We start from the raw sequence: 25,964 nt of genomic DNA, 5'->3' as shown, positions 1-25,964 counted from the left end.
TGTCCTCATCCCCCACCCCCTCCCCCTGCCGATCTGCATGGAATACCCTCCCGAAAGTGGAATTTTTTTTTTTAAGGTCTCATTGTTCGGCAAGAGAGTTGAGATTATTTTTATAGGGTATTTTATTTTTTAAAAAAAATAATAAATTTGGGGAGGGTGTTTCCTGCTGGGGGATGCAGAGCCCGACCACTGCAGGTGCTGCTCCTCTCACTGGGAATCTCCAGCTCTTCTGCAATTCCCAACAGCCAAGTTTGGGCACGGAGCTGCTTGGTGGGTCAGAGCACAACACCCACCACCCGGCAGCGGGTTGGGTTTTATTTATTTTATTTATTTATTTTTTTCCTTCTTTCTTTCCAGCCCGTTCTTGCTTTATTTTCAGGCTCAGCTCTGGGATGCTCCCACCCAGGGCTGCTCCTGCAGCTCTCCTTTAATCCTGAGCACCTTCAGTGTCCAACCTTCCAGCCACTGGCTGTTCCTAAAAGGTGAGGGAGCTGGGGAGGGATCTAGCTGAAATTATTTGAAATTGAAGATGATTTAATTTCATTTTTTTAAAAAATTTTATTCCTTTTATGCTGTCTCGAGCTAAATAAACTCAGTTCCTCCGAGCCCCAAAAGCAGCAGAGAATATTTTACCTTTGGTGTGTCACTAATTAAACTCCCAGGGAAGATGAGCAGGAGAAAGGGAGTTTGTGCAGGACTCTGAGCAGATTCTGCAGGAGAGAGGGGGAAAAATAAAAAATAAAATAATGCTTATTCTCAGCCCCAAACTCCGTGGAACCGCTCCAGTGTCGGAGTTCCCTGCACTCCGAAGTGCGGGCTGGAGAATTTCTGTAAATTCAATTCGAGTTTGGAGCCCGTGGCCGCTCTGAGCAGATCTGTGTAAATAACATTGTCCCCAGCCTGTGTTGTCACCTCTGAAATGCTCTCTGGATTGCAGCCTAGATCTGCCTTTTCTTGTGCTGGAGTCAGGCTGGTGCTGGATTTCGGAGCTTTTTTTTTTTTGGCATTTTATTGCTTTTGATTTTGTTCAGGACTTTAAAAAAAAAAAATTAAGGTTTTTTGATTTTTTTTTTTTTTTTTTTTTAGTTCGTTTCGACTCTTGAGAGTTGTTAAAGGTGAGGCTCATTTTTTGTGAGGTTAAGAAGAAGGAGAGAGTAAAAGGTACCGTATCTTTCTTCTTAATTGTTTGACTTAAGTCTAAAACATCCGAAAAAACACTCTTAAGATGATCTTAGAAGTAACAGTCGCTTAATTAATAAAAATAAAAATTAGTAACAGATTTAGCTTACCCTCTTTATGGACTTAACTTCAGGAAATTAGGCATCCACTCTGTCTCCTGTGCAATAATCAGTTTCTTATCTACCAGATATGAAACAACACATCATTCTCATCCTTTAACTCAGGAACAATTGCTCCAAAAATAAAAAAAAAAAAAAAAAAATAAAGAAAAAGAAATTGAAGCACTGCTACAGCTCAGACCATCCTTTACTTTAAACCCCTTTTTAAAGTCGCCCGTTTATTCCCATCCCAGCTCAGCTTAATTCCCTTTTATTGTGTCGTCGAGAGGGGGGGGGACTGGAAAATATATCCAGTGCCATGCCTAATCGTGCTGCTATTCCACATTAATAACCTGCAACTTTGCATCCCAACGAGCGCAGGAGGGGAAAAAAAAAAAAAAAAAGAAAAAAAAAGAAAAAAAAAAAGCAGAAACAGATGCAATTATTTGTTGCTGGCTAAGTTACTGTACGTGACCCAGGTGCTGGAGGATTATTTGCATGTGTTCCTCACCTTTGTTCACCCAGACACATGGGGATCTCGAGCTATTGCTGACTAATTGATAGTTGTAGTAACTGCTATAGGCTCCTTTAGATTAGAAATGCATGCAGACGTGTGTCTTGATCCAAACATTAAGGAACACACACACACACTCTCACTTACTTACACGGGCAGAAAGTCTTCATACTATTAGAGGTGTGTGATGGAGATAGCAGGACATAAAACAGAAGAGAGAGAGGCACAGGGAGAGAGAGAGAGACAGAGACAGAGAGATGGCATGCAGCATATATACCCCTACAAATAGTTCTAAAATGCGTTTGCAAATGCAGAAGTCTTCAGAACCATCCAACAGTTCAGCACAACCCTTTTTATCTCTTCTCTGCGGGACGTCTCCATCCAGATTACTCGAAAAAAAGCGGAAAAGGTGAGAGCTCTGCCATCTTAGCTCTGAATTCATCTGATTTCCCCTTTTTTTTTTTTTTTTTTTTTTTTTTTTTTATTCCCCCCCCCCAACCACCCCTCCCCACCTCCTCACCACCACCACCACCCCTCTCTCCCCTTGTATTCCTCATGCCATTGTCCATTCTTATGATGGCAGCCGCCCTTGCTCTTGAATGCAAGTGTCACAGCGGGAGCAAAAAGGGTTCAGAGCTGCATTGTCAAAGCCATGGTTGCCTATTGTTTCTTAGCCTTTCACTGCTCTGCTTTTCCGAGCCTCTTTCCCTATCAGTGGCCCCTGTCAAGGGGAGGAGTAGGGGGGAGAAAATTGCAAGAGTTAGTCGTCCTTTTTATTGCACACTGTTATGATAAACAGCCCCAGCAATACATCCCACAAAATTAGGAATTATAACGGACGGGACGGGGCGGGTGGTTGGTAGAGGGGGGGTGGAAAAAAAAAAAGAAATTTCTTTGTAGGTTTTGCGTTTGGCGCTGCCCTTATGTCAAAAGCTTGGTTTTCTTAGGAAAGACTTTTGTATTGGTGGTTTTTTTTTTTTTTTTTTTTTTTTTTTTTTTTTTTTGGTGTTTTTTAGTTTTTTGGGTTTTTTTTTTTCCCCAGCAAAAAATAGAGGCAGCTGCAAAGTGAACAGTGAGCTATTTAGCCACAAGGTAAAAATTTCCTGTTGCTATTTGGATACTGATGCTTTTCAATTTTAAAGGTGTGTGTTTGGGGGGGGATGAAGCATGACTGAAAGCATTTCTCTAGCTGTCCATCCATTCATCCATCCATCCATCCATCTCTATTTTATGTTTTAAAGCAATTGAAAACGGGTTTTATAAAGGCCAGGGAGGCTGTTTGCAAGTTGGTTTTATTTGGGGGGAAAAAAAAAACCCAACAAAAAAAATCTCTCAGTGCAGAATGAGGTTTGTGTTTCAGCTGATTGAATCTTGTGCTGGGAGATGAAGGGGGGATGAGTGTCCTGCTCGTGCCAGAAAGTGCTGCTTTGTCAGGGCAATCAAACTAAAATCTTGTCAAATTTTCCTTTGGTGGAGGGGGAAAAACAAATTAATATAGACAGGAGTTTACTTGGCATTTAAGCGTGTGTTTGATTGTCTTGTGTGCACAGGCCAGCTCTGCCCGTGCTCAAAACTTCAGGGAGGTTACAAAGTCGTGGCCTCAAAAGTTTGGTGGGTTTTTTTTGTTGTTTTACTGTGTTTGAGATGAAATTGCTGAGAGGGGAAAATTATTTCTAACGAGGTTGCCCAGAAGAGTGCAAACATATTTATGTGTTCAAGCTGTAAATATTTCACTCATTTCGCTTTCATTATTTTTTATTTTTTATTTTTTTAACTTGCCTTAAAAAAAAAAAAAAAAAAAAAAACAAAAAAAAAAAAACACTATCAAAGTGAAAGAGAAGCAAATGCAATTTGGTTTGTGCTTTTAACTGTTTCTGTCAATTCGAGCAGCATCCTTTCAATCCTTAAATTTACCCTGAGTGCAGAGGATATTTAACAGTCTGGGGGTTTAATTCATTTGCAAGGCTATTATTATATTCTTTTGGCAGAGCTGTTATGTGATCAGAAATTATTAAAAGCAAACACTGCAGACCGTTCAAGTATGTGCTGCTCGAGGCTGAATATCTGAGCCATTGCAAATGTCTATTTTATCATGTCTGATAATACCAGGCAGATGTAAATATGGTCGAAGTCTTGAAGAAGCTGCAGATAAATAAATTCTCCTCACTCTGCTGGGGCTCCCTGGGCTTGGTTTTGGTTCTGTTGCAGAATGTCGATGTGGCCGACCTGCCCAAACCAGAGCTTTTGGTGAGAATTTGGGAAAGGGGGCCGAGATATTTCACCTGGATCCCCTCTTAACTCTCAGCACGTCGAGATAGAAGTGATTTGAGGAGCAAAATTCCCCCTTCAGACAACTCTCTCTGCCTTTCCTCCCCCGTGCTGGTGCTTTCTACACCCATTTATTGTCCTGCACCGCCAAGTTCTAGGTCAAGTATGCGCCTGTTTGGAGTATCTTTATGTTTGAAACTTTCCTTTATTTTATTTTTTTTTTTTTTGGGGAAGAAATGATGAAAGAACTCTGGCCTTGTTTTAAATCAAGCTCTAAATGCAGCCGAGGCCACCCTGGGAGCACAATGTTTAATTTCCATTCGACATCTGCCTCATATTTCCCATTGCAGCCCGGGCTCGGCGTGGAGGGGAGCACTTATCGCCGATAGAAAAAGTTTGGCATCTCTTTTGTCAGAGGTTGTAATTTCTGTTCTCTCAATCTGGACTGTCATTTTGTAAAAATCTTTTGTCACCGGAGCTGAATGGAAAACCTGGAATGTGCGAGAGATTAAAGAAATGGGGGGGAAGAGGATTCAAATGTGCAGAGCAATTCTGGTGCCTTCGCTGCCTGAGACAGATGGTGCCTAATCCTGATTTTTCCTTATTCCAGTGTAAATTCCGAGCTGTCCCGCTGAATCCACGGCTGAATACTGATGAATCAGGATCAGGCCTGGCTCATTTCTCTGCTTTTTTGAGGCTGTGGGGTTTATCTGGCAGAGCTTTCTGCCTGCACAGCTCTGGCCCTGCACTCCTGGGGAGAGATGCCACTGAGTGACTCCACCACACCCCGAGTCCCCTCCCTCCTCCTCCTCCTCCTCCACCCTGACCCTCCAAATCTAGGAATAAATATTTGAATTACATGAGGTGTTCTCTTTAGGTAGGTCTGGGTAGGGGAATCTTAGGGCTGAGGGAGAATTTGGTGTGTCTGGACACTCCAGAGTGGCAGAGGGATGTGCTGGTGCTGGCTGAGATGTCAGGGGGGGAAAAAAGCTGGTTTTTTTCAGAGCAAAGGCAGAAACATTTGACCCCAGAGATGAATTTTGCTGTAAGAAGGATCATTCAGGGGGAGAGGTGTTCCAGTCTGATCTGGTTCAGGTGGAGAAGGGCAAACTTCCCTCTGTGTTTAATTTTTTAAGTTTATTTTATCTCCTTATTAACTGAAACAATTTGTGTTCACGTTGCTTTACATATGAGAATATAAAAATGCATTTTTTGCCCCAGATTCTGTAATCTGAAGTTGAAGTGCTCTGTGTGGTGCCAGCTCAAGTCCCAGGCACTTATTTCACTCTTGTGGGATTTCAGTGAGCAACCCTTACAGTTCTGTTCTACACAGAAATAAATATATCTCTTTTATTTTTTCCCTCTCATAGGAGTAACTTCAGTGGGAATTGCTCATGAAAAAGAGAAATGATCACCTGGATTCTTCTGGAGCTGGGAGTCAGGGCCAGAAATCTCCAGGAAAGACCTGCCCAGGGCACAAGAAGAAGATCTCAGCTCTCCAGAGGTCCCATCACACCTGGAGCTTCAGACAAGAACCATTTCCCCAGCTTGGAGCTTCACTGGTGAGTCCTTACGAGTCCTCACACCCGGAATTGTGTCAGTAAAGTTTCATTTCGTTAAAATTTGACGAGAATTTGGTGTATTTAGCAGGGGTTTTGTCCCCTGCCAGTGGCCAGTGTGCCATTGCACACTTGTGGAGGGTTTATAGAGCCCAAAATGCATCAGGAGCTGCCCCAGAGGGTTGTGGCAGGAAAAGCTCAACCCTTGGACTATGAGCATTTTGCTAATCCCAAATCTATTTTATGTTATCACTGATTAGGCAACCCTCTGCCTTTTCAGGATTTTGGGATTTGCAAACTCCAGAACTGAACCCCTGCCATGAATTTTGTGTCCAGGTGGGCTCTGCCTGCCATGGGCAGCATCTTCCCAGGGGATTGTCACTGGTTTCCTTCTTCCTGTTGATGGAGTTTATCCCTCGATAGGAGCAGAGCTTGGCAGGTAGAAAGGAGATTCTTTATAAGTTCTTCAAGCTGCCCCAGAGGGCTGTGTCAGGAAAAGCTGAACCCTTGGACTATGAGCCTTTTGCTAATCCCAAATCCATTTTGTATTATCACTTTAATTCATTGATTAGTCAACCCTCTGCCTTTTCAGGGGTTTGGGATTTGCAAACCCCCAGAACTGAACCAATGCCATGAATTTTGTGTCCAGGTCATGCCATGGGCAGCACCTTCCCATGGTGGGGATTATTGTCACTGGTTTCCTTCTTCTTGTTCATGGAGTTTATCCTTTGATAGAGCTTGCAGAGCTTGGCAGGTTGAAAAGAAATTCTTTAAAAGTTCAGGAGTGTGAAATAAGATGGGAAAGAACTTCCTGTCTCCCACTGGGAACAGCCTGCTTGGAGACTCATTCATGAATGTAGGAGAAGTGTGGAGTGAAGGACCAGCCAGGCAATTATTCTCTTCTCCTCATGGGTGAGATGATGTCGGTTTTCAGGAAATCAGGGCAGATTTGTGGTTCTGAACGCAGGGGGTGTGCAGGGACAGCCCCTGACCTGGTGGGAGCTGTCACAGCATCACTTGGGTGCTCCAGGTAGAGGTGGAAGTTCTTGTGTGGGAATGTCAGGGCTCTGTCCTGCTCGGGCTGGACTTCCCTGAGCTCAGACACTTTTGTGCTGGTAGATCTCACTCCTCCTTACTCAAAACATGTGCCAGAGTTTAACCAAACCAGAACTCTGAAAGTGAGCACAGCAGAAAACTTTCATCTGACAATATTGGCAAGAACGAGAAAGAATTTTTTTATGGTTGTTGCTTTCGTTCCAGCTCGGGTCAATTGCTCTGTTCTGGTGTTGTGTCACAAGTGCCTCGTGTGCTCAAATCTGTCTTAATTCACATTTCAGAACATTATTTCCCTTTGCCACAAGGTGATTTGGGTGGGAAAACGATTTGTTTTTCAAATTGTCTTCAGTTATATTTATACACCTGCAATCTACTCTGTTGCTTTCATCAAGCTGGGCATGGAATTCCCACTTTTACTGACAGGAATGTCTTTCCCTGAGGTGTGGAAATGTGGGAGTGTTGGGCACGTCCTGAAAACTGTGGGCATTGTCTTGTTTCTTTCTATTTGCCTTGACCACAAAGGACTCAACCTGGGTGTTTCACAGATCCTGTTTCCACCTGCTCCTTTGGTTTTCCAACAGCTTTTTTGTCCATGGTTTGAGGAGGGACACTCGTGTCTGGTGTCACCTTTGAGGGCCTGGTTGCTTTTCCAGTTGCGGCAGGATTTAGAGGCATTTAGAGAGCTTTGGATGGGATTTTGGGAAGGAAAGGGAGTGTCCAAGGCCAGGTTGGAGCACCCTGGGACAGTGGGAGGTGTCCCTGGCCATGAGATGAGCTTTAGGATCCCTTTCCACCCAAACCATCCCATGATTTCTGCAAGGTTAAAAGGCCTGTCCAGGCTTCTGTAAAAGTCAAAATGAGCTCTGCACTCTTGGTAGTCGTTCCATCCTTCACAGCTTTTCATTTTCAGCTTCATCCTGTTGTTCTACGTGGCAAACCCACACAGAAGTGAGGGGAAAAAGTTACAAATAATATTCTGGGTGGGATTAGCTGAGCTAACCCTGAGCACAGATAGGACCTCAGGAATGTGCCAGTGTTGCTTTCAGAGCAATAAACAATTTGTAAATCATGTTTTTATTCCTCCAGAATTTACCCCCAGCCTTCGTTTCTGGTTCTCTGTGCCCCCATTCTGCTGTTGATAATCACCTTGATTTCCATCTCTGCTTCAAATTCCTGCCTGTGCCTGGAAAATCCTGCCAGGTTCCTGCCAAGTCATCACCTTTTCAACATGCAAATCCCTCCTCAAACCTCCCTCCTCCAGCACTGACCACATGAAATGATTTTTTTTTCTTCTGAAATATCTGTGTTTTTGTCAGGGCTGTGGAGAGATGAGCCATCTCTGAAGGAGCTGGATGGTGTTTTCACTGTAACCATGGTTCTTTCTCCTCATTCCTGGTTTTGTTGTGAAATAAGCTCGACTTCAGGCATCATGTCAAGGGGTTTTTAGTTATTCCTGGGATGCCTTTTTGAATTCTGTATACATAATGGGTGATTAAACACAAAAATTAAATTGACTCAGGGGTGAAATTCTGCAGAAAAAAACACACCCAGTTGGTTTAAAAATTCAGGAATAGAGAGGGAAAATCAAATTGTGGTGGTGATTACCCAGAGCAACTGGCCTGGAGGGAGGTGACCCTGGAATTGGATGGTTTTAAGGTTCTTTCCCACCTCTCAGTGATTTCATGAACACCAGTGGAGGATTTTCCTGTGCTGGAAGCCACAGGGTGGATGAGGAATGGTATAAACCCCAAAATACTCTGGTTGGACCCAGGAAGTTGCAGCAGAGACCTCCTGAGCTCCTTTCCCACCTGATTTGGCTCAGAACCCTGGGTGGAGTCACAGAACTGATTAAATTAATCTCTTTTTTCTTCCTTGGACAGTATTCCTGTATTTAAATGTCCTGAAATCTGCCAGTGCCACACTGATTTGATAAATATGCATTTTTCTATTTGCATGTATTATCTTCTAGTAGGATTATTTTTTTTTTCTTTTTAGTTACTGCTTGTGTTCTCTCTTTGAATATATAATAATAATGATAGTAGTAATAATAATGATGATATGGATATAAGAATATCAGGTGGCAGAAATGTTCTGCCAAACCCTAAATGTCTCAAAGAATGTCTGGTATAGATCCTATAGGATCAGCTGTAGGTTTGGGGCTTTTCCAGGAAGAAACTTGCCCAAACTTTCCCTTACCTGACCTATTTTAGCCATTCCCACTAAAATCCCAACAGCTCCAATCTGGAGCTGCAGAAAGTTCCTTCTGCCCGTTTTTATTTTTTTGGCTGGTGGGATTGTTGCTCTGCTTCCACACACATTGATGGGGAAGAAGGGATCCCAAAATGAGATTATATCAGTGAGATGGGATCCCAAAACGAGATTCCATCAGTCAGAAGGGATCCCAAAATGAGATTACATCAGTCAGAAGGGATCCCAAAACGAGATTACATTGTCATCTGCCATTTTTTTTCCCCTTTAATTTATGACTTGTAGAAATCAGGCAACTCAATCTTGGCTCTTCAGCCGCTGCTTCTTGGTGCAAAATGCTCAAATTTGGCTTTCTGGGAGAATTCCACTGTGCAAATATCACCCCTCTGAGGTTTTAGCAGCTTTAAGATCATGGAACATTTCTTCATTGTAAGAGCTGCCCTTAGAATATATTTATAAGTTTTTTATGATTATATATATATATTTATTTTACACCTGTAGAAGCTGGGAGCAAGGAGAAAAAGATTTGCCAGTGTTTAGCAGCGGATTCAGCCTCAGATAAAATCTAAGCCCCTAATTTCAACTAAAAGCTGATGAGGAGTTTTTCACTAAGACATTTTTCTATTGAAAACTGTAATAGCTCAGTCAGTTAAATCCTGGGAGAGGCTGGTTTTTATGGTTTTTTTTTTTAATATCTCCTTGCAAAGAAATGGAGAAAGAGTTCAGTTTTGCTGAAGTTTTCAAAATTGCTGGAAGCAGCACAAATGCTTGTGTGTCATCTCACGTTATTTCAGATTATCCCAGAGCTTGGTAAACTTTCCAGGAGTGACTCAACTTCTGTAGGTGCAAAGAGGAAAACGGAATTGGGGAGACAGAGAATGGAAGGAATTAGAGGGAAGGAAGTAAAACCCCAGTTTGCAGCTCAACCCAGTAATTAATAAAATCACGGTAAATAAAAGTAGTGAGAGTTTAGTGTTCAAAGTCAGCATTGGATGGGTGTTATTTAATTTTGTGATAAATCTAAACTTCTGTAAATGATATTTTGGTTTGGGGGCAGAGTTCAGAGCAGCTCAGACCAGGGGCTGGGTGACAAACGCTCCTTGTCCTGAGGTTTAAACCAAACTTGTTGTGGCTGCAGATGACAGGCTGAGCTTCCCAGAATCCTTGTTGTCCTTTCAGTGCGTGCCTCATCAGCCAGGCTGTGATTAATTGCAGCAGGGCTGCTTTTAATTTGAAACAGAACCTCGGGCTGAGCTTTCCCTCCATGTACAGATCATATGTGGGCTGGCTGTGCTGATTTGTAAAAAAATACATGTATTTATTATACATAATATTATATATTTTAATTTTATAAATGTATCTATCAAATATATCTACTTATCTATTTAATCAATATGTATCTGCCCAAATAAATAAATTTTTGCTCTCTGATTCAGCCACAATCTCACCAATACCTCTGGCACGCGTGTCTGTGCTGGTGGGGAAGGTCCAGCTGAGGTCACAGAAACTCTGTGTGAGTTCAGCAGCTTTTGGGACCCACTGGAACGTGCCTGATGTGTGTCCCCTTTTCCTGGCAGTGCTGCTGGGCTGTGTCCTGCCCTTCCCTGCACAAAACCAAGAATTTGTGCCCTGTCTCTCCCTCAGCCTCCCCAGGGACCACTTTTGCTGAGCTGGGTCTGAGCCCTGAACTCAGCTCCTCTGCCTTGGGGAGGCCCTGAGGTGCGGAGAACAACCTGGGAATGGGCTGGTTGGGATGCTCAGAGCAGGGCTGGTGTGGATACAGGGGTTATAATTATAATTATGTCAGGTTAATTAGCTGTCTCCACGGAGCAGTGCTGAGCAGGGAGGGCACTGTCCCCCTCTGAGGTCACACCTCGAGTGCTGTGTCCAGCCTGGGACAAACAGGACCTGGAGGGGCTGGAGCATGTCCAGGGCAGGGAATGGGGCTGGGGAAGGGTCTGGAGCACCAGGAGAGGCTGAGGGAGCTGGGAAAGGGGCTGGAGAATTCCTGAGGGAGCTGGGAAGGGGCTGAGCCTGGAGAAAAGGAGGCTCGGGGGGACCTTGTGGCTCTGCACAAGTCCCCGCCAGGAGGGGACAGCCGGGGGGGTCGGGCTCTGCTCCAGGGAACAGGGACAGGAGGAGAGGGAACGGCCTCAGGCTGGGCCAGGGGAGGCTCAGGGGGGACAGCAGCAGGAATTTTCCCATGGAAAGGGTTGTTAAATCTTGGCAGGGGCTGCCCAGGGAGGTTTGGAGTGCCCATCCCTGGAGGTGTCCAAGGAAGGGCTGGGGGTGGCACTCAGAGCTCTGGTAGGGATCAGGCACAGGTTGGATTTGATGATCTTGGAAGTTTTTTCCCAACCTTAATGATTCACTGCATCACTGGAGTGCCCAAATCCCAGAGGAACTGGCTCTGTCTTGGCTCTTACACTTGGAACCTGCAGCTCAGTTCCTGGAAGGAATTGTTGGTTTAACTCTGGAGGTCCTGAGACAGCTGGACAAAGCTTCTCTGACAAACCAACAACCTAAAATGCCCCAGGCTGCAGCACACTGGGAGATAAAAACCTCCTGAACTACTAAAATAATTTCATTTCTGTGACATTCCAGGCTGATTTTAAGAGGAGGTGACTTCAGGCATCTTCATGAACTAATCCACCCTACAGATGGACATTGGTTATGATGCTCACTGGGTTTTTTTACAAGAGGAATAGAAACAATAACCCAAATTCTCATCTCTCACTGCTTTGTTCCCCATTGTAACATCAGTTCAGTTCAGTGGGACACTCCACCACAGGCTCTAGAACCGGGATATTACAGTGGTTGCACAAAGGAATGTATGATTTTATGGAAAATTATGGAATTACTAAGTTGTGAATGTGATTTCTGTATGGATTTCAGTGAAATTCAAATCTTGGGGAGCGATTCTGGCTTTAGGAAAAGACTGACAGACACTGGCAGCACGTGCAAACCAGAAACACAGATGGGGAAATTCATGTCAGGATCTCTGTCAGGTACAATTTGTACTGGGATGTTTAAACAGAATAAAATAGTTTGTGGGGAAAACTCATTATAGGAATCCTGGGCTGGATCTTGGACTGGAAGCTGATTTTACAGCCAACAAACTGCTGAGAGTCTTTCAGGGATTCCAAAGGATTTTTGGGTCAAACTCTTCCCAACATATGGATTATCCCACCTTGATCTGTTGACAGTGGAGTTTTCTCCCCACTCTAAACAAGAAGCTGCTGGCAGAAACTCAGCCCCTGAATGGTACAAAACTCCCTGTGGCAACAGGGATACTTTAAAACATCGATATTTCCAACCTTCCCCAAACTCTGGGTAATTCCTCTCAGCAGAGTGACCCCGTGTCCTGCTGCTGCTCCCAGCCTGAGCTGTGCCAGGAAAGGCACTGCCAGGTCAACAGCTTTCATTTCCTATGGAGTTCATTTTCCTGGAGAGTTCAGTCCCACTCTGGTTCAGTCTGCGGGAGCACTCACAGGAGCCCCTCAGCCCATCCCCTGAGCTCTGCCCAACAGATTTATTTAAGATTAATTCACTCCACACATACCTGAAATGATGAAGGACTTTCTGATTATTTTATGGAGTTTGCTGAGTGCAGTGAGCTCAGGGATGGGGCTGATTTGAGCAGAAGCCCCCAAATACCACAAATACCCTTCCTTCCCCTTCTCAATTTCTTCTCCTGCTCTTCTGGTTCCCCTTGGCTCTGGATCTTCCACATTCTTCAGAATTAGGAATTAGCCGTGTTGATTTATTTATAGTTTAGTGCAGCCTGGTTTTAAAGTTGGAGAACATACTGAAAAAGCAGAATTTGCTCTTCATCAACTTGAGTATCTCTTCCTTTGCTCTGATAAGCAGCTCAGCTATAACCAGAACAGCAGATATGGATTCAACATAATAGTTAGGATATAATTTATATTCTTATTTAAAAAAAAAGCCCTTGCTAATTGATAATTAAGCTTGTTTTGGAGTTATTTTATGGTTTTAAACAGGATAGAAAAGTGCTTGTGAATTCCTGCAAACAGCAATTTAAAAAAAAAAAAAAAGGGATTTAGGAATCTGTCTTTAAAAATAAGACAACACTTCAGCTCAGAAGGTGGCATTAATTGGAGGCAGTTAATTCCTGTGGCTTTCTAAGTTTTGTATTCTTTGTTGATGCTGAGCTGAGTAAGTCACCCCCTGGTTGAATAAGTCACTCCCTGGTTGAATAAATGACTCCTGGTTGAGTAAATGACTCCTGGTTGAGTAAGTCACTCCCTGGTTGAGTAAGTCACCCCCTGGCTGTGCTTGGTGCCTTCTACACGTGCAGGGACAGAAATAAAAAGCCATGGATGGTTATGGGATGGGCACAGGGACTGTGTGATCACTTTGCAGGTCAGTGCATTCCCTGTGGTATGTTCTGTTCAGGCAGAGGTGGAAGGCTGGAGCTTTCCCTGTCCCAACCCCTGAGTGTCTGTCCAGTCCTCCTGTCCTGTTGTCCTGTTTTAATTTGGTCAGGAGCTCCTCCTGATGAGCTTTTCTCCATCCCCAGTGTCCTGGGCTGGCTGTAAACTGGAATTTATCCCAGCCTCAGGTGCCCAAAGGGCTCAAAACTCTCAAGGTCAGTGGCTCAAAGTGGCACAAGAGCTCCTGCTGGACCCAGTGGCCAGAGCAGAGCATTTGTGAGGCCACCCTGACTTTTCTCCAGCAGCAAAAGCATCAGTGGGGATTTTAAGGACAAAAAGTCACCAAAATTCCCCGGCACAAAGAGCCCAGGGGAAGGGAAAGACTCCTCTGTCCCTGGCACTGATCACTTCCCAATCTGCTGCTCAGGGCTCAGGAACCATCAGCTGCAGGAGGTGGAAAGAACTGAGAAAACAATACCTGAAATGATCTTTCCCTCTGCTTTAAAGGCAGAGACAGGGGTTACCCATCCTGCCAGCCCTCCAAGTTGTCTCTCTTTGCACATTTGAAGTGCCTTTATTTGCTGCTGGCTGTTATTTTGGGTAGCTGCTGCCTTTTCCTATCTCCCCAGCTGTAATTTCTGGATAAATGGGAGGCACTGCAGCATCAGTGGGAAGGAGCAGGTCCCTGGCTGATGCTGGTGACACATTTGTGGCCCTGCCTGCTGCCACCTGAAGGGCTCTTTAGCAGCACTCGTGTGCTGGGGACAGGGAGGGGGGACTTGGGCCCACAATATTATGTCACAAAATAGAAAACCCCCGACCCTACAGCAGCTGTAATGGCATAATAGGATAAGTGTGAGGGAGAAAACAGCGGGGTATAATGGGCACTCAGCTGCCTCTGAGATGGGGCCTCTGTATTTACCTGGATAGAAGAGGGAACCAGGCCAGCATGGGGACAGTGACACTGTAAGTGCTCCAGGAGGTGGCTGTGGGTGAACAGAGAACACAGCAATCCCGGGTGTTATATAATAAATAATAACAATTATATCTGTGCTCAGGCCTGAGAGGCTTCACCAGCTCCCAGTGCTGCCGGGGCCTCTCTGGTGTTGGATTTCCTAATTCCTCCTCTCCTCCTGGCTCTCTCTCAAAGCCTCCTGCGTGGTGTTTTGTGCTTTATTATGTCTGGAGTGGAGAGCAGCTTTCATCTGCCTTTCTTTAGCCGATAAAAAGCCCTGGGTTTCAGCTGCTTGTAGGGCACAGGAATGTGGAGGGATGGCCAAGGCTGTCTGTGGTGTTTCCCAAAGCTGGAAATGTCCAGACTGGAGCAACCAAGGACAGTGGGAGGTGTCCCTGCCCAGGGCAGGGCTGGGATGAGCTGAGATTTAAGGTCCCTCCCAACACAAGCCAGCCTGGGATGGGGAAACAGGAAATCAAACAGGGGAAATCCCAACACTGGATTTATCCTTCCTTACCCACCCCACACACCCCGATCCCACAGGAGGGATTTTGCTGCAGGTGGCAGGAATCTGCCCTTGCTGATGCTTTGGTGTTGGAGTGCAGAATCTTTCAGGCCAAGACACGACTTTCTGGCACTCAGAACCATTTTTAAGCTGGGTTGTTTTTTTTTTTTCCTGCTGCTCTTTGATGTAGGCTCAGCTTTGCTCCTGGCTTTGTGGCTTATCTACGTCCCTAATTTCACTTCTCACTTCTTTGCTGACTGGGGTGAAGATCCTCCTGTTAAAGTGATGAGTCATTTTTACTTGGATGAAAATTTTGCTTTATTTTTTTTTTTTTTTTCCACAGGGGCACTTAGGAACAGGTTAAATGAACCATTTAGATGATTGAGAGAGGGAGATGCCAGGGGAAGTGGAAATGTGTGCTCTGCTATTTTGTTCCTCTTTGCTTCAGATTGCTTTTTATTCATTTAATTCCTGAGATGGAGATTGCTGAGTAGTGCCTCCCTCTGCATTGCCTCCCTTGCCTGGATTTCTTTTGGTTGGGATTCATTGATGGATTTGAAATTGTTGTTTTCCCCATAGTGCTGTGCCATCTAACAGAAAATTCCACATTACAATTCCAGGAATTGTCAAGGTGGACTGAAGTGTAGAAAGATGCACATAGGGGTCTGTGAGAATGTGAGATGTGGAGTTAAAAAGTAGGAAATGAAACTTTAAAATTTATATTTAGTGAATTTTCTCAAGTGGAGCCAATGGTTTTTAGGAGGAAAATCTAGTTAAAAAAATCTTAAAGTACAAAACTTAATGAATTTTAGAATGTTTCCTCTGCATTGCCTCCCTTGCCTGCATTTCTTGGGCTGAATTGGTTGGGATTCATTGATGGATTTGAAATTGTTGTTTTCCCTATTGTGCTGTACCACCTAACAGAAAAATCCACGTTATTATTCCAAGAATTGTCAAGGTGGAGTGAAGTGTTGAAAATCCACAGAAAGAGGCACATAGGGGTCTGTAGGAATGAGAGATGTGGAGTAAAAAAGTAGGAAATGAAACTTTAAAATTTATATTTTGTGAAAGATGCATAGAAAGATGCACATAGGGGTCTGTAGGAAAGTGAGATGTGGAGTTAAAAAGTAGGAAATGAAACTTTAAAATTTATATTTTGTGAATTTTCTCAAGTGGAGTCAATGGTTTTTAGAAGGAAAATCTAGTTTAAAATATCCTAAAGTATGAAACGTAATGAATTTTAGAATTTCCAAACGGCAGGGGATGTTTCCATAGATTTTATGGGAAAAAAAAAAGAGAATTGTTTTGGGTTTTTTCTCCATGATGTGCTGAAATACAGGTGCTCACAGAAGTTACAAAGGGAGGAACTGAAGGGCATAACCCAACTTTGAACCTGAAATAAGGAGGAAAGATTTGTTCTTATCCTAAATACCACCCCAAAAGGCAACACTATCACCTGCCAGTTTGGAATGAGAGCTTGAAATAACTGAATAATTTTGAGAAAAGATGGTTTGCAAAACCATCCCCAGGCCGAGTCTGCCCCGGAGAAAGAGAAAGACTTGTTGAAATATCACTTATCAGGAGTTTGCTGCTTTTCAGTCGCGGTTAATTCTGAGTAAATGGTGTATTAATAATTGGGTTAAAGCAACTCTTCCCACGGAAATGTAGGTCCCTGCCTGGCCTATTTCCTGAGATTTCAGGGGCTGTCCTATTTTCCAGGTGAATCCCTCTCACAGGATGCACAAAACCCCGTCTCACCAAAGGGAAACTGAGGCAGGGAGGGCAGAAATGGCCTGAAAAAGGACAAAAAGGTGTTTTAGAAATGAATGCCAACTTTTAGGCTCCAATTCCTCTTGGCACAGCTGTTTGCTCTCCCAACACCTGGAAACTGAGGCACGGAGAGCAGAAATGGCCCAAAAAAGGACAAAAAAGGCATTTTAGGAAATGAATTCCAAGTTTTAGGCTCCAATTCCTCTTGGCACAGTCATTTGCTCTCCCAACACCTGGAAAGCGAGGCAGGGAGGGCAGAAATGGCCTGAAAAAGCCAAAACAAGGCATTTTAGGAAGAGTATTCCAAGTTTTAGGCTCAAATTCCTCTTGGCACAGCCACTTGCTCTCCCCACACCTGGAAATTGAGGCACAGAAGGCAGAAATGGCCCGAAAAAGGCTAAACAAGGAATTTTAGGAGGATAATTTCAAGTTTTAGGCTCCAATTCCTCTTGGCACAGCCACTTGCTCTCCCAACACCTGGAAACTGAGGCAGGGAGGGCAGAAATGGCCTGAAAAAGGACAAAAAAGGCATTTTAGGAATAGCATTCCAAGTTTTAGGCTCCAATTCCTCTTGGCACAGCCGTTTGCTCTCCCAACATCTGGAAACTGAACCACAGAGGGCAGAAATGGCCTAAAAAAGGACAAAAAAAGGCATTTTAGGAGGATAATTTCAAGTTTTAGGCTCCAATTCCTCTTGGCACAGCCACTTGCTCTCCCAACACCTGGAAACTGAGGCAGGGAGGGCAGAAATGGCCTGAAAAAGCCAAAACAAGGCATTTTAGGAAGAGTATTCCAAGTTTTAGGCTCAAATTCCTCTTGGCACAGCCACTTGCTCTCCCCACACCTGGAAATTGAGGCACAGAAGGCAGAAATGGCCCGAAAAAGGCTAAACAAGGAATTTTAGGAGGATAATTTCAAGTTTTAGGCTCCAATTCCTCTTGGCACAGCCATTTGCTCTCCCAACACCTGGATTATCCCTGTTTATTGATGGATAATTTTGGGAATGCATACAGAAAAAAGCACATTTTGGGGCTGGAATAGGCTGATGGGTGAGGGGGAGTTTTGGGAAGTGGGTTTTTGTTATCAAACAATCTCTCTGTGTGGGCACTCTGTGAGCGCTTCCCAAAATTCCAGCTCTCCTCCCATTTTTCAGTGCCTAAAAAAATAAATAAAAATCTAGATCAGGCCTATCCGTGCTCCAGAGCGGCGGGAAGTATCACAGGGGGGTTTCCATCTTATCTGAGCACATTTTTAGCGATTTTTCTCCACAGGGAAAGGCAGACGAGGAGGTTTTTTACCATTATCGATCCCCTGGCCCGGTGGGGCTTTGCCTTGACCCTGGCGGGCACCTCAGAGCGGCCGGGCCGGGCCGGGAGGTGCCGCCCGCTTTGTCCTTGTTCCCGGGGCCATTCCAGCCTTTTTTCCCCTCAGCAGATGTCTTTTGTTCCTGCCCAAAGATTGCTCATCCCATTGTGTGCGGGGTTATGGGCTGTGCCCCAGCCCGCCCCGGGTTCCTGAGGCTCGGCCGGGCCTGGCCGGGCTCTGCCCCTCCTTCCCTCAGCCCTGCTCGCCTTTTTGATTTTATTTATTTTTTATTCCTCCTCCTACTCCCCCAGGGCTCTGGCTGGATTATTTCTTTCTTCTGTGAAAGTAGAGGCAGGGAAAATAGATTTAATTTTTTTTTTTCTTTTTTCTTTGTTTTTTTTTTCTTGGGCAACACCTGGGTCCCACCTTGGTTAAATCAGCATCGATTCCTCTTCGGTTTTAATGTAAATTTGGCCCACAACATTTAAAAAAAAAATATGGTTTGGAGGGGGATTTCTTTTTTAAAAAATAAATAAATATTTGCATCAACCTGCCAGAAGGGATGGGGAGAAAAAAAATTAAGGATTTCTTTGGGTGCCTGATCCACTTCTCTGCAGTGCCGGAATCTGCTGAGTTCAGCATTCAAATCTGGACCACAACATTTTAAAAAAAATGAGTTTTGGAGGAAGATTTCTTTAAAAAAATAAATAAAAATTGCATCGACCTGCCAGAAGGGATGGGAGGAAATAGATTAAGGATTTGTGTGGTGGCCTACAGGATTTGAGTGCCTGATCCACTTCTCTGTGGTGCCGGAATCTGCTGAGTTCAACATTCAAATCTAGCCCACAACATCTAAAAAAATGTGGTTTGGGGGGGGGGATTTCTTTAAAAAAAAAATAAAAATGTTGGTATCAACCTGCCAGAAAGGATGGAGGGAAAAAAATTTGGGGACAATGATAAGGATTTGTGTGGCAACCTGCAGGATTTGTGTGCCTGATCCACTTCTCTGCGGTGCTGGAATCTGCTGAGTTCAGCATTCAAATCCAGGCAGACAAATCCCTGTAAAGGCAGGAATTTCACCCTTTTGTGGCTTTTAGGGTTTTTGGGGGGGATCTTGGGGGTGCACTGGTGAAATCTGGGGAGGCTGGAAAAGCTGCAGTGTCCTGCAATGTCTGGGGGAGGAAAATGGATGTAGGGGCAGCAAGAGAGGGAAGGATGTGACTTGTGAGGCTGAGCCCAGGGCAGGGAAAGCTGATCAATTCTTTATTGCCTCCTAATGACTTCAGAGTTCAAGGTTTTCCCCTTGAATTTCAAGATTTTGGAGGGATAATTTGAGGGTTTTACTCCTTGTGGGGTACATGAAATGCAGGGGTTGGTTTCTCCCCCATTTGGGGAAGGGCTGGGAAAGTTTCTGCCTCGTTCTCTCTGGGTGCTGTGTTGTTGTTTCTCTCTCCAAAATTAAGAAAAAGAAGGATGGATGTGATTTCTGCACTGGCCCCCCCAGCCAGGATGTTTGTCAGCATTTTGCTACTTTATTGGAACTTGTGGAACCTGAATCAGGTCCACGAGAGCTGCTCAGAGGCCCATTATTTTCCATTATTATTCCTTGTTGTTCCAGTATTACTTTTCCTCAGGAACTAATTTATTTTTTTCCTTTTTAATTTAGTGTGGTTTCACTTAAACCCACACTTTTTCCTCCTAAAACCACCATAAATTACTCTGTTCCCACCTCACCTCGCTGACTGCAGTTTTATCCACACGGGATTTTTGGAAAGGAGAGGATTTAAATTTTTTTTCCCCTCTGTCACCAGTGGGAATTGGAGTGGGGAAAGGGCAAATTTAAATTAATAAATATACGAAAGGAAAACTGCTTGTGGTGCTAAAATCACCTCTTGGTCAGTCCTGTATGTGATCCCCCTCTTCTGGCTGCCTGCGGAATTGGACACGGAGGGAAGCAGAGCACAGACAATGGGATTTGGCCAAATCCCATCATTTTCCTTTCTCCGCCTGAGAATGAGGGAGCAGGATGTGATTTCGCTGTGTTTCTGGGTTCAGCCCGGTGTGAGAGGTGTGAAGATCCCAGCTATGTTTGACCCGACTCTATTTTTAGTGTCTCTTGCAGCTCGAGGAGGGGATTTGGTTTGTGCCTGGGAGAGGTCAAGGTGTGAGATACTGTGAAATGTGAAATGCTGCCTGCGTGGTCTTGGTCGTGCTTTACATTTTATTTGTCTCCATAAAAAATCCTGGTGGGAAGGAAGGCAGTTTTGGAGCCAATCCCAGGATACCCTCAGGAGGGGCTGTGTGAGGCAGGAATAGAAAAATAAGAAAAGAAAAACAAAAAAATCCTCTCAGGTGCTAAGGATGGTCCTGGTTGCAAAGAGCAAATCTATGATGGAATGTGGGATGAGGAAGTGACATGGGGCATCAGGTTTGGAACCTCCGGGCTTGAATTATTGCAGCATTTTTCTGGTTGTAAGAAAAGAGATTTTATTTCAAAGCAATTTCAGAGCCATATTTATATCCATGTCCCAGCTCCATCTCCCAGAAACTGAGTCTGATCATAAAGGTCATTAAGCACAAATGTGTTCCTGACTAATTGTCCACCATTTGCCATCTTGCTCTGTGGTATTCCCTTCCTTTCTGCAGCAGGAACCACACTGGAGTTCATAACCTCTACCCAGATGTTTTAGGCAGGAAAATATTCCGGGGAAGGTGTTAAATTACAGCCTGGGGTTGGATGGAAGAGGGAACTAAAAGCAGTGAGAGATCTCATCATTCCCTCCCTTCTCAGCTTTAGGAAGCAGCATTCCCTCACTGCCACCCCTCCTTTCCAGGGAGAGTTTTCTCTCTTCTTTTGTCCTTCCTGGCCTCAATTCACTGCAGCTCCTGGTGCTGGAGATTGAATGTGGATATTGGACCCAGTGCTGAGTATAAAACAAACCAGGGAATCTTCCTGGAGCCCGGATTCTCCTGGAATAGAGAACTCTGCCCTGTTTATCAGGGCTGACCCTGAGCTGGGGATGGAGGGAGGCTTCTCCTGGCTCTGTGTGTGTGCTCAGGGAGGTGCCAGACAGGAGCTGGTTTCACAGTTGTGCCAACTGGGGGAGACACCTTTTCCCTAATGCAGTGGGAGATGTGTTTGGAGACATGGGAGTGCCAAAGCATCCAGAGCACCGCGAGGTGACTTTGTCCCTTGTGCCCAACAGAAGTGTCCCCTCGGCCTTGGCTGGGAGGAACCAGCCCCAGGGTGATGAATGGTTTGGGCTCAGCGTGATGAGATGATGTTATGTTTGAAATCACCTCACCCCTCTCCCTTCCCCTTTCTGTGCCCAGCAACCTAAAGAACAAAACTCTGGGCCAAATGGTGCCCCTGGGAAATGCCAGCAATGCCAGGAGCTCTGGTGTCACCCTCAGAGCTGCTGCTCCTAAATCAGGTCCCCGGCACCTTGGTGGGGAAGCAGCGTGGGAAGGGGCGAGCCACCAACTGCTGCAGCTCTGGAGATCCACCTCCCTTTCTGCTGGGAACTTTCCGAGGAGTAATAAATTCACTCTGGCTCTGCTCTGAATGCAAAATTGATCAGACTGCAGGAGCCAGGGGGAATCAATCGGGCTGCAGGCGCCTGCGCCATGGGCAGCAGCAGCCCAGGGTGTGCCCTGCGCATCCATTTGTCCCCTGTCCCTGCTCCCTCCTCCTGCCCCGGCCTCTGGATGCCACTGGAAATTGATTTTTTTTGATGGAATCCAAAGGTGAAGCGTGGCGTTGGGCAGATCAGAGCCGTCTGTCTTGTCAGGGCTCCTGTTGGAGGGGTGGGGTGAGTGTTTGGGGTTGTTCATTAGTTAAAAAACCCCAAAGAAATCATGCTGGAGATGTTTCCCCTCTGTGTGAGGGAACGTTTTCTTTGTTTTCCCTACAAAACCCACCAGGTTCTCTTCCCCTGACGGAGAAGTCAGGGTTGCACACGTGTGCTGCACACGTTTCCAGCCACCCAAGAGCCACATCCTGCCGAGGTGCTGAATCATCCCCTCCCAAAAAATCCCCCTCCAGGCACCTGCAACATCCCCCATATCACACAGGGACAATTCCAGCTTTCCAGAGGCAGGGATCAGTCTTTTAAACCCAATGCAATAAGAAAAGAAAGCAACAGATGCTGAGTCATCACCCGACACTGTTGTAGCACCGTGTTCACTCCAAAAAAGCTGGATTTGGGTTGGATTTCCTTAATCTGGGAGGCAGGAGAGGATGGGAGGGGATGGAAGAACAAAAAAATAATAAAAAGGAGCAGAGTTAAGGTGGTTTTGGTAACCTGTGTATGATTTTCAGCACTGCTTTGTTTTTCAATATATATATAAGTATATATCTATTTTTCATTGTTTTTCTCCATTTCTTTTTTCCATTTTAATCTGTCTCAGTTACAGCTTTTTTGTTTTGTTTTCCTCCTCCTTTTATATTTTGCTGCAGTCCGTAGGCAGCTCCTCAGCCATGCCACAATCGTGTAAACTGCTCTGAAGTTAAAAGCAAAAAAAAAAAAGAGATTACATTGTCCTCCTCCTTTATTTCACGGATGCTCACAATACCTTGAAGAAATCACCAAGGTTTTTGTTGATTTTTTTTTTGGAAAGGATCCAACTCCCAGCCTGCAAAATGGAGCTCTTGGGCTTTCCAAGGGGCGAGCTGCATCTTCCTTTTCTCATTCCAACCTTGCCACCTCTGTTTTGAGATGGCGACAAAGCCCCCACAAAACCCCCCAAAGAATCAATCAACCCCAACTAATACTTTAATGACTCCTTTTCCTACCAAGGAAACAAAATTCAGGAGAGCACACACACACACACACACACCACACACACACACACATGCACGAACAACGAGGAAAAAAATCTATTTTTTTTTTTTTTTTTAAGGAAAAAAAAAAAAAAGGGAGCTAGAGGCTGAGGAGGACCTCGTCTGGTCAATGAAAGAAAGAGACGGATGTCTGGTGCCATGGCAATGGAGCAGGGATTACTTTGCACTGGAAAATAGGTTCTTTTTTTTTTTTTTCCTTTTTTTTTCTATTCCAGTTTTTTTTTTTTTTTTTCTCTCAGGCAGCTAAGAGTTGTCACCGAGTCTGAGAGGCCCATTTAGAGGAAAACGAGCCTCTGAGGAGAATTGAATGCTTGCTTTCAGCGGGGCTGCTGCTTGAACAGTCTGCTTTGCTTTTTCGGGCAAGGCAGGATGCAAACACCCAGATTTGTTTGGAGCACTCTCCCAATCCCTGTGTGTGTGCATATGTGTGTGGAGAGAGCCATAAAAAAAATAAATAAAAATCCCAGCAACTGGGAGGAACGTGCATTAATAACAAAACTACATTTCAGTGCAAACGCTCGTTGTCCTGGCTGTGATTCCATGAGCATTTCTCCCTTGATTGTCTGATTTTTTGGGGGGGTGTATTTAGCATTTTCTTGCTATTAGGCTGGATTTTGACCAAGATTAATTCATTGCCTTGAATGCAAGTCAAGATATTTTGTGACAAAAGGTATTTTTCTTTTAGTGGAAAAGGCTGATTTGTGGAGATTCTTCACTGGGAGTGTTTCCCTTCTGTGCTGCTTCCTCCCTACCCCCAACTCTGAATGTTTTGGGGGTTATTTGTTTGTTTGAGTTTGGTTTTTTGGGCTTTCTTAGTTTTTTTTTTGTTGTTGTTGTTGTTTGTTTATTTTTTTAACAACTCACTAAATTTCCAACCTGAAGAAAGTATTTTGGCCAAGACTCCATTTTTTTAAAATTAATTTTATTTAACAACGAAATTGGCCAATGGAAACAAACCAAAGGGATGCTATTTTCAAGTGGGATTTTTTTTTAGCTGCCTTTTTGAATTTTTGAACTTTTAAAGTATTTTTTTGGCTGGATTTTGATTTTTTTTTCTTTTTTTTTTGTTACCTCTTGGGGTGAAGGAAAGGCTTCTTGCCTGCCTGCCAGCCAAGAGATGAAGGTGTTCTCTGATCTGTGAATCATCCACCCACCAGGCTCCAGACAGGCAGATACCAAGTAGATTATTTAAAGCAGGTAAAATGGAGTAAAAGACCTTTCTGTGACTTTGCTGGGCTCGGCCAGGGAGTCCCAGGTGACACCTGGGGTTGTTCTTGGTGAATTCCCCTCAGTTTCCCACCCCAGAATGTTCTTTGCCATCACTTGTGGGGTGGATCAGGAGATAATTCCACTGCAAAATGGGATTTTTCAGGGCTTTGAGCTTTCCCACACGGATTTGGGGGGAAACTGGGTTGATTTCTCCCATTTTAAGGACCAGGAAATGCATTAATTCTGGCAGTTTTATTTAAACACAGATTTCACTGACATCAACAACGGCGCAAGTTGCAAAACATTTATTGATGTTCTGAGGTGATGCTGCTTTTCCCCCTTGGTAAAACTGCCTTAATAAATGAGCCAAAATATTTTTTTAAGATATGTTAATCCTGCTCTATATGTGCCCTGCCTTTTGCATGGCAGGGCCACATGAAAGCCTCGAAATCCTGAAATTTTTTGTGCTTTCTGTCCTTTCTGGGCTGAGTCGATGTTGTTGTAAATGGAATGTGTCTCCTTTCTCCTGTCTGCAGTGAAAAATAGCTCCTCTCTTTGATCTTCCCCTCATTTACTAAAAAGTAACCAAAAATAATCCCCCTTTTTTTGTATGTGTGTTGGGGGGTAGGTGGTGAAATGTGCCAGGATTTAAAAAAAAAAATAAATAAAATAAATGTGACCCTCCTTTTCAGCGATTCCGAACTGTGAAACAGAAAATCTCTGTCCAGGTAAAAAAATTTGAGTTGTCATAGCAACAGCAGGATGGCTATTTATTTTTGGATTTCCATTTTCACTGATTTATTTAACACATTGACAATCCATTTATAATGAAGAAGAATTCAAGAGGGGTTTTTGTTTCTGGCTGGGTTTATACCGAGCCAAGGTTGGGTTACTTTTCACCAGAGAAAAATAAGCAAAGATAAAAGAGGTAAATAAAAAGGAAACCTTGTGGCTTTCGGGGGCTTTTCTTGTAGGCAAATATGGGCTCAGAGGGGAGTGAAATCATGACTGGCTTGTTTATTTTGTCTTTTAGTGCAGTAAAACAGAACAAAGCTTGGAGTGCAGGGCAGCTGCGAGGCACAGGAGCCACAGATGCTCACTCACCTCCACCTACCCTTCCTCCCTGCCCGGGCTGCCAGGGACAGCTCAGCAGAGCCTTTGGAAGTGATTCCTCTGCTCCACCTCCCTGCAGGAGGCAGGGAGAGCCCCCAGGGCAGGGATAAAATCCCTATTTCTCCTTTTGGTGCTGACCCCAGTGCTCTGAGAGTTCCCTCAGGCTCAGCTTTGCCTTCTCTCTTTGGTGTTTCTGTTAAACCGAGCTCTGCTCCAGGATCTGCTGGAGTTTGGGGAGCCCAGACACTCATCCTGCTTCAGTCCCAAAATTATCCAACTCTCCTGCCTCTTTTTGGGCTGTTTGTGCCCAGCTGGGCTGTGCTTTGCTCTCAGGAGGGGACGGTTTGCCAGGCCAGGGGTGGCTCAGCCAGGGGAGGTGTCCAGAAGGTTTTGTGCCTAAAGATTTGAGCCATCCCTGGATCCAGAGGTGCCTGGGAGATTTTCCTGCCTCCCAGCAGTGTGGGAGCACTTGGACAGCAGGGAAATGCACCAAAACACCCAGGAAATCCCTGGAATACAGGAATTCTTGTGTACCTTCCTCCCTGGAGAGTCAATTGCTGTGCATGCCTTTGCCATCACATTTACCTGCCACGATCAAGCCAAAGCTCCAGCGTTTGGGGACTTGAGAACCTCGGAAGGTTGGGAAGTTTGGGGCAGGTTTTGGAGGAGGGAGAGGTGGAATCCAAGTAGAAAAACCCAAGGATCACAAATCCAGCAGATTCCTGCTGCAGAACCTGTCTGGGAGTGTGAGGTGAAGCAAATCTCTGCCTGGGTTTTCTCCCTGCAATTGTTCTGCAGGTTGGCTCCTCTCTGGGATTTGTTTCCTGGGATGGATTTGGGTGACCGAGATGGATGGCTTTAAAAGAGCTCAGTGAAAATTGAGCGAAATCTCCATTTTCTCCCACTATCACTGCTTGTACCATCAGTCCTGGCTGGTTTTCAGGACAGCAGGGCAGCACCTGCCCAAAGTGTTGCACTTTTTGAG

At 44.7% G+C, this 25,964-nt stretch overlaps 1 long non-coding RNA gene across 1 annotated transcript in view; it reads left to right on the top strand.

Moving 5' to 3' along the window:
- The window catches only part of LOC310918940, a 69,177-nt gene that overhangs the window by 30,086 nt on the left and 13,127 nt on the right, over window positions 1-25,964 (top strand). Inside the window, exon 3 of the long non-coding RNA XR_014591758.1 lies at window positions 5,430-5,621. This is a non-coding gene — a long non-coding RNA (uncharacterized lncRNA). The remainder of the gene's footprint in view (window positions 1-5,429; window positions 5,622-25,964) is intronic.

The sequence above is a fragment of the Zosterops lateralis genome, assembly GCF_965231275.1.
Source record: "Zosterops lateralis genome assembly, chromosome: 25".
NCBI lineage: Eukaryota > Metazoa > Chordata > Aves > Passeriformes > Zosteropidae > Zosterops > Zosterops lateralis.
This window is presented reverse-complemented; position numbering and strand designations above follow the sequence as displayed.